This window comes from Psammomys obesus, unplaced genomic scaffold (genome assembly GCF_907164565.1).
Source record: "Psammomys obesus unplaced genomic scaffold, mPsaObe1.curated_primary_1811, whole genome shotgun sequence".
In the NCBI taxonomy this organism is placed as follows: domain Eukaryota; kingdom Metazoa; phylum Chordata; class Mammalia; order Rodentia; family Muridae; genus Psammomys; species Psammomys obesus.
The window spans coordinates 5,917,534-5,931,452 of NW_026596100.1; positions in this window are offsets into that span (position 1 = coordinate 5,917,534).

Genomic DNA, 13,919 nt, shown 5'->3' on the forward strand with positions numbered 1-13,919 from the left:
CCAGAGACTTGCTGAGTGCACCTCCCATTTTCCCAGACAGAACTGTGCGCCACAAGATAACAGACTGAGTTTCCCTGTTGGGAGAAAACCTCACAGCTAGGGAATCAGCAGTTTCTTCAAGAGGACTGTACATGGAATTTTAGTGAGCAGCAGCATACTAAATTTATAACAAGAAACCCAGCAGTGGGGCAGCTGTCTTAAGAAATTCTATGGGTAAGAGGAGATCCCTCCCTGCCTAACATAGATCACAGCTACTACTCAGGGCTATAAACCTGAGGTGAGCAATGGCAACTCCTGAGAAACACTGGCCATACAGTGATCATAACCAAAAAGCAGAGAAGGTCTCCTTCAGGAAAAATCATCTTCCAGCCAAAGGGATACTCCCTACCTCAGGACTCCAGGAAGCACAGAAACTAACAGCCAACACCTAAATCAGCCCAATGGGTAGAGGTCAGCGTAAAGGCTCAACCAACAAAAGACAGAGCAATATGGCATCTCCAGAACCCAGCCATCCAGAAGCGAACAGCCCTGAACAATGCAGCATAATAGAAAATCAAGAAGATGACCTTACATCTATGTTGATGAAGAGGATAATAGAGGAAACACATAAAATACGTAAAGAATTAGAGGAAGATAAAACCAAACAGATCATGGCTATCCGTAAGAGATGGAGGAAGTTAAAGAGAAGAAGATTATGGCCATCCGTGAAGAAATACGGGAAGATGCAGCCAAACAGCTTGTGGCCTTCAGAGAAGAAATAATTAAATCACTGAAAGAAATAAAAGAGAAAGAGTTGAAGGAACTAAAAGAAAAAGAGGAAAATACAAGCAGACAGGTGAAGGAAGTAAACAAAACAACTCAAGACCTGAAGATGGAACTGGAAAAATTAAAGAAAACACAAATGGAGGAAATAATGGAGAGGAAGAATTTAGGGAAGAAAACAGGAACTACAGAGGTAAGCATAACCAACAGACTACAAGAAATGGAAGAAAGAATCTCAGGTGTAGAAGATACAATGGAAGAAATCGATGTATCTGTCAAAGAAAATGTTAAATCCAAAAAATTCCTGACACAGACCGTCCAAGAAATCCAAGGCCATATGAAAAGACAAAATCTAAGAATAATAGGAATAGAGGAAAAAGAAGACTCCCTTCTCCAAGGCCTAGAAAATATTTTCAAGAAAATCATTGAAGAAAATTTCCCCAAGTTAAAGGAAAAGCCAATAAGGATACATGAGGCCTACAGAACACCCAACAAATTTGACCAGAAAAGAAAATCCTCCCGCCATATAATAATCAAAACAGTAAGTATACAGAACAAAGAAAAAATACTAAAAGCTGCAAGAGAAAAAGGCCAAGTAACATATAATGGCAAACCCTTTAGAATCACACCTGACTTTTCAACAGAAACTATGAAAGCCAGAAGAGCCTGGACAGATATCGTGCAGACCCTAAGAGAACACAGATGTCAGCCCAGGCTACTATACCCTGCAAAACTCTCAGTCCTTATAGACAGAGGAAACAAGATATTCAATGACAAAAACAAATTTCAACAATACCTACACACAAATCCAGCATTACAGAAGACACTGGAAGGGAAAATACAACCCAAGAAAATTAGCTTCTGTCAAGAAAACACAGGAAATAATTAACCTTACTACAGTAAAACAAAAAGCAACCAAGCACACAACCTTATGAACACAGCCAACATCAAAATCAAAGGATCTAACAGCCACTGGTCATTAATCTCTCTCAACATCAATGGACTCAACTCTCCAGTAAAAAGACACAGATTAACAGAATGGATACGTAAACAAAACCCAGCAATCTGTTGCATACAAGAAACACACCTAAGGCACAAAGATAGACATTACCTGAGGGTAAAAGGTTGGAAGACGACTTTCCAAGCAAATGGACCCAAGAAACAAGCAGGAGTAGCCATTCTAATATCTGATAAAATAGACTTTAAACTAAAATTAATAAAAAGAGATGGGGAAGGACACTTCATACTCATCAAGGGAAAATTCCACCAGGAAGACATCACAATCCTGAACATCTATGCCCCAAATACAAGAGCACCCACATTTGTAAAAGAAACATTGATAAAATTTAAACCACATATAGATCCCCACACATTAATAGTGGGAGACTTCAACACCCCACTCTCAACAAAGGACAGGTCAACAAAATAGAAATTAAACAAAGAAACAATACCTCTGACAGAGGTCATGAATCAAATGGACCTCACAGATATTTACAGAACTTTACACCCAAACACAAAAGAATTTACCGTCTTCTCAGAACCTCATCGAACATTCTCCAAAATAGACCATATAGTTGGTCACAAAGCAAGCCTCAACAGATACAAGAAGACTGAAATAATCCCTTGTATCCTGTCTGATCACCATGGAATGAAGCTGGACTTCAACAACAACAGAAATAGCAAAAAGCCTACGCACACATGGAAACTAAACAACTTGTTACTAAATGACAGCTGGGTCAGGGAAGAAATAAAGAAAGAAATTAAAGACTTCCTAGAACTCAATGAAAATGAAGACACAACATACCCAAACTTGTGGGACACAATGAAAGCAGTGCTAAGAGGAAAGTTCATAGCACTAAGTGCCTTCAAGAAGAAATTCGAGACAGCTCATTCAAGCAACTTAATGGCCCACTTAAAAACGCTAGAAAAAGAAGAAGCAGACACACCAAAAAGGAGTAGATGGCTGGAAATAATCAAACTCAGGGCTGAAATCAATCAATTAGAAACAAATAAAACAATTCAAAGAATCAATGAAACCAAGAGCTGGTTCTTTGAGAAAATCAACAAGATCGACAAACCCTTAGCCAAGCTAACTAAAAGGCAGAGAGACACCACCCAAATCAACAAAATCAGAAATGAAAAGGGGGACATAACTACAGACACTGAGGAAATCCAAACAATCATTAGGACTTACTTGAAAAGTCTATACTCAACAAAATTTGAAAACCTAAATGAAATGGACAATTTTCTTGATCGATTTGACTTACCAAAGCTGAATCAGGACCAGGTAAATCAATTAAATAGTCCTATATCCCCCAAAGAAATAGAAGCAGTCATCAAAAGTCTCCCATCCAAAAAAAGCCCAGGACCAAATGGCCTCAGCGCAGAATTCTACCAGACCTTCAAAGAAGAGCTAACTCCAATTCTCTTCAAACTATTCCACAAAATAGAAACAGAAGGAACATTACCAAACTCATTCTATGAAGCCACAATCACCTTGGTACCTAAACCTCATAAAGACTCAACAAAGAAAGAGAATTTCAGGCCAATCTCCCTTATGAACATTGATGCAAAAATACTTAATCAAATACTTGCAAACCGAATCCAAGAACACATCAAAGATATTATCCACTCTGACCAAGTAGGCTTCATTCCAGGTATGCAGGGGTGGTTCAATATATGGAAATCCATCAATGTGATCCACCATATTAAAAAACTGAAAGAAAAAAACCACATGATAATCTCCCTAGATGCTGAAAAAGCATTTGACAAAATCCAACATCCATTCATGTCTAAAGTACTGGAGATATCAGGGATACAAGGCACATAACTAAACATAGTAAATGCAATATACAGCAAGCCTATAGCCAAAATCAAACTGAACGGAGAGAAAGTTAAAGCAATCCCACTGAAATCAGGGACAAGACAAGGCTGCCCACTCTCTCCATATCTCTTCAACATAGTGCTGGAAGTCCTTGATAGAGCAATAAGACAGTTGAAGGAGATCAAGGGGATACAGATGGGAAAGGAAGAAGTCAAATTATCACTATTTGCAGATGATATGATAATATATATGAGTAACCCCAAAAACTCTACCAGGGAACTCCTACAGCTGATAAACACCTTCAGCAAAGTGGCCGGATACAAAATTAACTCAAAAAAATCAGTAGCACTCCTGTATACAAAAGACAAAAGGGCTGAGAAAGAAATTAGAGAAACAACACCATTCACAATAGCCACAAATGACATAACGTACCTTGGTGTAACCCTAACCAAGCAAGTCAAAGACTTGTATGAAAAAAATTTCAAGTCTCTGAAGAAAGAATTAGAGGAAGATATGAGAAGATGGAAAGATCTCCCATGCTCATGGCTTGGCAGGATTAACATAGTAAAAATGGCCATCTTACCAAAAGCAATCTGCAGATTTAATGCAATTCCCATCAAATTGCCAACACAATTCTTTACAGACCTGGAAAGAAAAATTCTCAACTTCGTATGGAATAACAAGAAACCGAGAATTGCTAAAACAGTCCTCTACAATAAAAGAACTTCTGGAGGTATCTCCATCCCTGATCTCAAGCTGTACTATAGAGCAACAGTTATAAAAACTGCATGGTACTGGCATAGAAACAGAATGGTGGATCAATGGAATCGAACAGAAGACCCAGAAATAAACCCACACACTTACGGACACCTGATTTTTGACAAAGATGCCAAAACCATACAATAGAAAAAAGATAGCATCTTCAACAAATGGTGCTGGTCCAACTGGATGTCTACATGTAGAAAAATGAAAATAGATCCATACTTATCACCCTGCACAAAACTGAAGTCCAAGTGGATCAAAGACCTCAACATAAAACCAGACACATTAAATCGGCTAGAAAAAAAAGTGGGGAATACCCTAGAACTCATTGGTACAGGAGACAACTTCCTGAACAGAACACCAACAGCACAGGCTCTAAGAGCAACAATCAATAAATGGGACCTCATGAAATTGAAAAGCTTCTGTAAAGCAAAGGACACTGTCATCAAAACAAAGCGACTGCCTACAGATTGGGAAAGAATCATCACCAACCCTTTATCTGACAGAGGACTCATATCCAATATATATAAAGAACTAAACAAGCTGTAAAGCAACAAACCAAGTAATCCACTTAAAAAATGGGGAACAGAGGTAAAGAGAGAATTCTCTGTAGAGGAATATCGAATGGCAGAGAAGCACTTAAAGAAATGCTCAACCTCATTAGCCATTAGGGAAATGCAAATCAAAACAACCCTGAGATTTCACCTTACACCCATTAGAATGGCCAAGATGAAAAACTCAAGGGACAACACATGCTGGAGAGGTTGTGGAGAAAGGGGAACCCTTCTCCACTGATGGTGGGAATGTAAACTGGTACAACCACTCTGAAAATCAATCTGGCACTTTCTCAGACAACTAGGAATAGCGTTTCCTCAAGCTCCAGCCATACCACTCCTAGGCATATTCCCAAAAGAGGCGCAAGTACACAAAAAGGACATTTGCTCAACCATATTTGTAGCAGCTTTATTTGTAATAGCCAGAAGCTGGAAACAACCCAGAGGCTCCTCAACTGAAGAATGGATGCAGAAACTGTGGTACATCTATACAATGGAGTATTACTCAGCAAGGAAAAATAAGAAAATCATGAAATTTGCAGGTAAATGGTAGGACCTGGATAGGATCATCCTGAGTGAGTTGTCCCAGAAGCAAAAAGACACGCATGGTATATTCTCACTCATATAAACATACAATATAGAATAAACCCACTACAATCTGTACATCTAAACAAACTAAGCAAAAGAGAGGACCCTAAGTAAAATGTTCAATCCCCATCCTGAAAGGCAAAGAGGATGGACATCAGAAGAAAAAGAAAATAGGAAACAACCTTGGAACCTGCTACAGAGGGCCTCTGAAAGCCAGAAGAAAACAGGAAACAACCTTGAAACCTGCCACAGAGGGCCTCTGAAAGCTTCTGCAGTATAGACTGTCAAAGCAGATGCTGAGCCTGATGGCCAAATGATGAACAGAGTGAATGGAATTCTATGTAAGAAGTGGGAAATAGTAAGAGCTGGAAGGGACGGGAACTCCACAAGCAGAGCAACAGAACAAGATAATTTGAACACAGGGAACTTCCCAGAGACTCATACTCCAACCAAGGACTATACGTGGAGATAACCTGGAACCCCTTCACAGGTGTAGCCCATGGCAGTTCAGTGTCCAAGTGGGTTACATATTAATGGGATGAGGGATTGCCTCTGACATAATCTGATTGGCCTGCTCTTTGATCACTTCCCCCTGAGGGGGGAGCAGTCTTGCCAGGCCACAGAAGATGACAATGCAGCCACTTCTGATGAGAACTGATAGTCTAAGATCAGAAAGGAGAGGAAGACCTCCCCTATCAGTGGACTTGGGGAGGGGCATGCATGCAGAAAGGGGAGGGAGGGTGGAATCGGGAAGGGAGGAGGGAGGGGCTTATAGGGGAATACAAAATGAATAAAGTGTAATTAATAAAAAAAAGAAAAGAAAAAAAGAATATAAATATGTATCAACAATTAATAAAAAGGATGTTATAAATTGACTAATTTATGAGAGGGTTTGAAGTGGGAAATAAGGCAACTATATTGTAATTTTAAACAGTAAAATAAATAATAGGCATTTCCTATTTATGTGAAACTGAACACTATTGGATGGTCATGTACAGCTGCCTTGCAGCTCAGGCTAGCTTTCAACTTGTGATCCTCTTGTGGACAGAGTATTAACTGAATAATCATGTTAAGGTAGAGATTTATTGTATGAAGTGAAACTGGTATCCAAACACTACTTACAGTACTGGGAATATTTCTTCAGAGAACATTTGTTTCACTACTATGTTTTCTATTACGAATGATAGTTTTAGGTTATAAGCAATGAATTTAAGTTCAAATCCAACTCATTATGCTGAGAAACACAGACCTTCCTGTCAAAGCCAATTGGAAATGCTGTAGTCAAGTTTATTAGAATATTAGCTTTGATTGTTACAATGGCCATAGTAACCAATATGAACTTACTAGATTTCAAGTGGCAAGTTTCCTTGGAAACTTTATGTATCAAAAAAAAAAAAAAAAGTAACAGAAAGACAATTTTCTCAAGGATTAAGTAAAACGGCCTCATCTGGTCATTGCACAACGTGTTTACCACTCAAGTAAGGAAATTATATCCTATTCAGGTTTTGTAAAAAATTAAGAAAATATTCTTGCTACTTTAGATTTTTGCATTGCTATAAATGTTAAAGACATTGATTTGCATGTGCCATCACAAAAATGGCATAAATCCATTCAGTGCATTTATTTGATTGATTGCACATCACACATTCAAGTAAACATGTACAGCACGATCTCAGATTCAGATAAACACACTGCATTTATTCAAATGTCTTCACATTCATATTGGATTGAACATTCAAATGCATTTAAATCAGTCTCAGAAGTGAGTCACTGATGCATTGTTAAAAGGTGAATAAAATAGTTGCTAATACTTATCTGAAACTCATAGAATTCTGTGGCCTGTGTGTTTACTCAAGGCTAGTCTACAAACAAAGGACCAAGTCAACACTCCAGGTAAGTTTGGGAACAATGTGGTATGAGAATCTCAGTGGTAGCATGCTTAAAATCAGTTTACCGCAAAGCAACACATGTGTCATTTCTAAGGAATCAAAAATCTTTTCAAACTGCCCTCAGAGCAGAAGACTAGATATTACAATATAAGATTCAGTTTGTGCGCATGTGTGTGGGGGAGTTATATTTGTTTTGTTTTTTACAAATGTGCATGTTTCCTTAAAACAAATTGTTAAGACAGTTTTTCGTTAAATTTTTAATTTTTATATTAATTACCGTTTATTCATTTTGTATTCCAGCTGTAACCCCCTCCACTTTTCCCTCCCAGTCCCACCCTCCCTTCCTCATTTCCTCCCATGTCCCTCAACAAGTCCACTGATGGAGACGATCCTCCTCCCCTTCCATCTAATCCTAGCTTATCAGGTTTCAAAAGAACTGGCTGCAATGTCCTCCTCTGTGGCCTGGCAAGGCTGCTACACCCTCAGGGGGAGGTGGTCAAAGAATCAGCCACTGAGTTCATGTCAGAGACAGTCCCTGTTCCCCTTACTAGGACACCCACTTGGTCACTGGGCTGCCATGGGCTATATCTGAACAGGGGTTTCAGGTAGTATCCATGAATGGTTCTTGGTTGGATTATCAGTCAAAAAAAGACTCCTGTCCCCAGATTTTTTGGTTCTGTTGCTCTCCTTGTCGAGCTCCTTTCCTCTCCAGGTCTTACTATTTCCCCCTTCTTTCATAAAATTCCCTGCACTCTCCCCAAAACTTGGTTATCAGTCTGCTTTGATACCCTGCTGGATAGTCTTTCAGAGGCCCTCTGTGGTAGGCTCTTGTCCTATTTCCTGTTTTCTCCTTCTTGCAATGTCCATCTTGTTTGTCTTTCTGAGTGAGGATTGATTATCTTACCCAGGGTCTTCCTTACTTAGCTTCTTTAGATGTACAGGTTTTAGTTTGTTTATCTTATATTATATGTCTAATGTCCACTTATAAGTGAGTATATACCTGTGTGTCTTTCTGCTTCTGGGATACCTCACTCAGGATGATCTTTTCTAGACACCACCAATTGTCTCCAAATTTCATGACTTCCTTGTTTTTAATTGCTGAGTTGTATTTCATTCGTAAATGTACCACGATTTCTGTATCCATTCCTCCACTGAGGTACATCTGGGTTGTTTCCAGGTTCTGGCTGTTATGAATAAAGCTGCTACAAACATGGTAGAGCAAATGTCCTTGTTGTGTACTTGAGCATCTTTTGGATATATGTCTAGGAGTGGTACAGCTAGATCTTGAAGAAGCAGTATTCCTAATTGTTTGAGAAAGTGCCAGATTGATTTCCAATCTGATTGATTGGAAATTGATTTCCATTCAATTTCCAAATTGATTTCCAAATCCCAAATTGATTTCCAAAGTGGTTGTACAAGTTTACATTCCCACCAGCAATGGAGGAACGTTCCACTTTTCTCGACATCCTTTCCAGCATGTGTTGTCAGTTGACTTTTTGATCTTAGCCATTCTGGTGTGAGGTGAAATTTCACAATTTTAAGGAACAGCTTATGAAAGCTCTCTTTAACCACACTTAACTCATGAGCTTGGCAGACTCATATCTCTCCTAGATATTTTTCCATAGGGAATTACAGGATGTGTATATTAGCAAATTTTAAAGGAATGAAAGTTAAAATGTAAATGATGAAGGGGCATGATTTATTGTGCTTGTTTCCAGTGTCTTGTGGGATTTTCAAACAACTCAGTTCTCTACTGAGAGATCACTGTAGTGCATATGCTGTAAAGTGCAGAAAATTTGAAGAGGTAAATTGTAACTGATGTCCCAGTGCTTACTGGATTAGCATTCCAAATATAAAAATTCAGGATTCCAGATCAGAAATAGATGTGATCCCAACTATTTTAGGTAAAAGAGAGCTATTCAACCTATATATTTGGTGGTTGTGGGGGGGGGGGCTATTTTCTGACTGTTATTCTAAGTAGTATTTTTAAAAGAAAAAAATTTATTTTATTTTTTACTGAAAATAACATTTTTGTTCTCACATAATCTCTCTAATTCTTCCAGTGTCTTTTTCTTTTCTTTCTTTCTTCCCATCATCGGCACTGGTCCTACCTTGTTCTACCCTTTTCTGTCTTTTATTAGGCTTCTAAGGGTTTAGAGTAAAATATAATGAGATAAAGCAATGCTATTATATTAGACTAGAAAAAAAACAAATAGAGAAAAGAGACCAAGAAAAGGCACAAATAATATATAATAGATACAGAGACCCAGTCATTCCCACATTATAAAACCCAAAAAACTATAAACTGGAATCTATGAAATAAATTAAAAAAAAAAAAACCTTATAGGGTAAATGGAAAGAAAATATATGCAAATAATATAAGATTATATAAAAACAAAACAGCTTAAAAAATAAGAAGCCCTACATTCTGATAAAAGGAACCTCCAATGATGTTGTTGAGATCATTTTCGGTTGGTCATCAACTGCTTGGCATGCATGTGTATACGGCCTAGCCTTAAGAATAGTTTGCTTCTCCGATGAGACTTCCTGAGATAAAACTCAGTTTTCATGTGTGACTAGTTATGAATTGAATAATAACCATTGAATTAGGGATAGGGGCTTTTGTTCACTTCTTTCAATTTAGAACCACATTTTCTGCAGACCAGTGAAGGTCCTATGTATGCTAGCCCAGGCTCTGTGCTTACATATATACATCCATCGTGTTTGTTGGTGGTGTGCCTGAATCATGATACCCCAAAAGATCACCACCAAGAGTTGAGTCTGTTGCAAACCACATGAGGATATTTTTATTACAAATCATTACAAGCTGCAGCTTGGGCTCACACCCCCCAGCGCCGAGAGCCAAGAGTCCGGTGCTCAGGTTAGTTGGGTGATTTAAAGATTCCGGTCCCTCCCAGCGTGCCCAAAGCAAGGGAGATTCCTGCGTAGGAAGTATTTATTGGTCAAAATGCAAAGGAGATGTTGCATTTTGAACTGATTGGCTGTAGGAAGGTCCCCAAACCATTAATGATCTGGTGTCCATCCCTAGGGGGATGGGCCAGTTCCTTAGCAACTGTATCTCTAGTGGGTGGGCAAAGAATGCAGTAAGGAGAGTTTTTCCTCTCAGGGCATTACTGGACAAGTCTCCGCCCAGCTTGCCATAGTTCAGGCCTTAAACTTTAAAATGATAGCCACCTATTTTTAATTTTTTTGTTCTCTCATTGGGAGAATAGCCCTAAGGTCCTTACAACCACAAATCTCCAAGGAATAATGAATGTTAAATATGCAGGACTATTTTTACAAAGAGAAAGATGAACAAAACCTGTTCTTAAATCCAGAAAGCTGAGAGTTGGAAACGATTTAATAGCCCTTCAATGTGCATAATCTGTTGAGCCAGGACATATAAAGCTCTTACAACCAAGACTGGAGGTGGTTAGTAATCTAAATTGCCCCTATTGCCAGGGTTTCCCAAGCTCCCTAACCAGGAAAAAAGATACCTAATAGTCTAAATGACCCTGAAAGTATCTGTATCCACAGAGCTCCCACAACTAAGACCTGAGGTGGCTGGTAATGCAACTGACCCATACTCCTAACTAAGGTAACTCAAACCCAAAAGGAAATGCATGGTATGTACTCACTTATAAGTGAGTATTAGCCATAAAGTTCAGGATAACCATGGTATAATTCAAAGAGCCAAAGAAGCTGAATTATAAGGAGGCTACAAGGGAGGATGCTTCATTCTCAATTAGAAGAGGGAACAAGATAGACATTAAATGTGGATGAAGGAATGAAACGGGGTATGAGAGGGGTTGGAAAGGGAAGCAATGGTGGGATTAGGAATAGGGAGAGAAGGGGAGAGAAGTCAAGGTGAGAGAACAGAAATTGGAGGTAAGCGGCATCTCTGGAACTTCCCAGAGACCTGGGATAGAAGATGCCCCAGGAAGTCTAGGGAGGAAACTAATTGAGACTCCTAGCAACGGAGCCTGAAATAGCCAACTCTTGTAGCCAGGCAAGACAGTGGAGGAATAAGGACCCCAACCCACCCACCAAACCTTCAACCCAAAATTTGTCCTCCCAACAAGATGCGCAGTGACAGAGATGGAGCAAAGATTGAAGGAATGGCTAACCAAAGACTGGCCGTACTTGAAATCCATCCCATGGGAGAGAACCAATACATGACAATACGAATGTTACTCTACTATACTTGTAGACACAAGCCTAGCATAGCTCCTCTGAGAGCCTTCACAGAGCAATTGATGAAAACAGATGCAAAGACCTATAGCCAATCATTAGAATGAACTCAGCTAATCCTTTGGAAGATCTGAGAGAATGATTGAGGGAGGCAGAGGGGTCAAGGACTCCACAAGAAGACCTACAGTGTCAACTATTCTGGGCCCACTGGGGTTCACAGTGACTGAACCACCAATCAAAGAGTCTTCATGGGCTGGTCCTAGCCCCCTTCATATGTAGCATCTGCACAGATTAGTCTTCATGTGGATTCCCCAACAACTGGAGAGGTGGCGGTCTCTGACTCTGAGGCTTGCCTCAGAGTTCCTTTAAAGGGGCTGCCTTGTCTGGCCTCAGTGGGAGAGGAAGTGCTTAATCCTGCAGTGACATAATTTGCCAGGGTGGGTTGATACCCATGGAGGTCCTTGGAATCGGGGTGTGTGTGTTTGTGTATGCGAACTGGGAGGAGAGAAGGGGTGTCTGCAATCAGTATATAAAATAAATAAATTATTTTTATTATTTTATAATATAATTATTATAATTATACAATTATTATATATAGGATTATTACATATAGGATATATATATATAGGATTATTACATATAGGATATATATATATAGGATTGTTATAATTTTCTTTTTTTATTGCTAATGTGTTTTTATTTTATTTTATTTTTCCCTTTTTTTTGAATTTTATTTTTTTCTTATCAGTTACATTTTATTAACTCTGTATCCCAGCCTTGTTCCGATCCCTCATTCCCTCCCAGTCCCTCCCTTCCTCCCTCATCTCCACCGTGCCCCTTGCCAAGTCCACTGATAGGGGGGACCTCCTCCCCATTCATCTGATCCTGTTTTATCAGGTATCTTCAGGACTGGCTGCAAAGCTCTCCTCTGTGGCCTAACAGGACTGCTCCTCCCTTGGGGGGTGGGGAGGCCAAAGAGCCAGTCATTGAGTTCCTGTTAGAAATAGTCCTTGTTCCCCTCACTATGGGAAACCAATTGGTTAGTGAGCTACCACAGGCTACATCTGAGCAGAGGTTCTAGGTTACATTCATACATGGTCCTTGGTTGCATGTCAGTCTCAGAAAAGACCCTGTGCCCAGATATATTTGGTCCTTGTGGAGCTCCTATCCTTTCCTCATCAGACTAACTCCCCTTCTTTCTTATGATTCCCTGTACTCTGCCAAAGATTTGGTCATGAGTCTTTGCTTTGAAAACACTGCTAGTTAGAGTTTTTCAAATGCGCTCAGTAGACTCCTGTCGAAGTTCAATGCGCATCCCATCTGTCTTTCAAAACGAGGATTGATAATCTTATCCCATGTCCGCTCTCTTGATTATCTTTTTTAGGTGTATAGATTTCATTATGTTTATCATATCTTATAGGTCTATATAAGTGAGTATATACCATGTTTGTCTTTCTCCTTCTGGGATATTTCACTCAGGATGATCTTTTCTAGGTCCCACCATTTGCCTGCAAATTTCATGATTTCCTCCTTTTTGATTGCTGAGTAGTATTCCATTGTGTAAAAATACCACAATTTCTGTACCCATTCCTCCGTTGATGGACATCTGGGTTGTTCCCAAGTTCTGGCTATTACAAATAAACCTACTATAAACATGGTTGAGCAAATATCCCTTTTGTGTACTTGAGCAAACTTTGGGTATATACCTAGCAGTGGTATAGCTGAATCTTGAGGAAGCACTATTCCTATTGTCTTAGAAAGCGCCAGATAGATTTCCAGAGTGGTTGTACCAGTTTACATTCCCACCAGCAGTGGAGGAGGGTTCCCCTTTCTCCACAACCTTTCCAGCATGTGTTGTCCCTTGAGTTTTTCATTTTGGCCATTCTGATGGGTGTAAGGTGATATCTCAGGGTCGTTTTGATTTGCATTTCCCTGATGGCTAATGAGGATGAGCATTTCTTTAAGTGTTTCTCTGCCATTCGATATTCCTCTGTCGAGAATTCTCTGTTTAGCTCTGTTCCCCATTTTTTAATTGGATTACTTGGTTTGCTGCTTTTCAGCTTTTCTTTAGTTCTTTGTATATACTCGATATTAGTCCTCTGTCAGATAAAGGGTTAGTGAAGATTCTTTCCCAATCTGTAGGCAGGCGTTTTGTTTTGATGACAGTGTCCTTTGCTTTACAGAAGCTTTTCAGTTTCATGAGGTCCCATTTATTGATTGTTGCTCTTAGAGCCTGTGCTGTTGGTGTTCTGTTCAGGAAGTTGTCTCCTGTGCCAATGAGTTCTAGGCTGTTCCCCACTTTTTCTTCTAACAGATTTAGAGTATCTGGTTTTATGTTGAGGTCCTTGA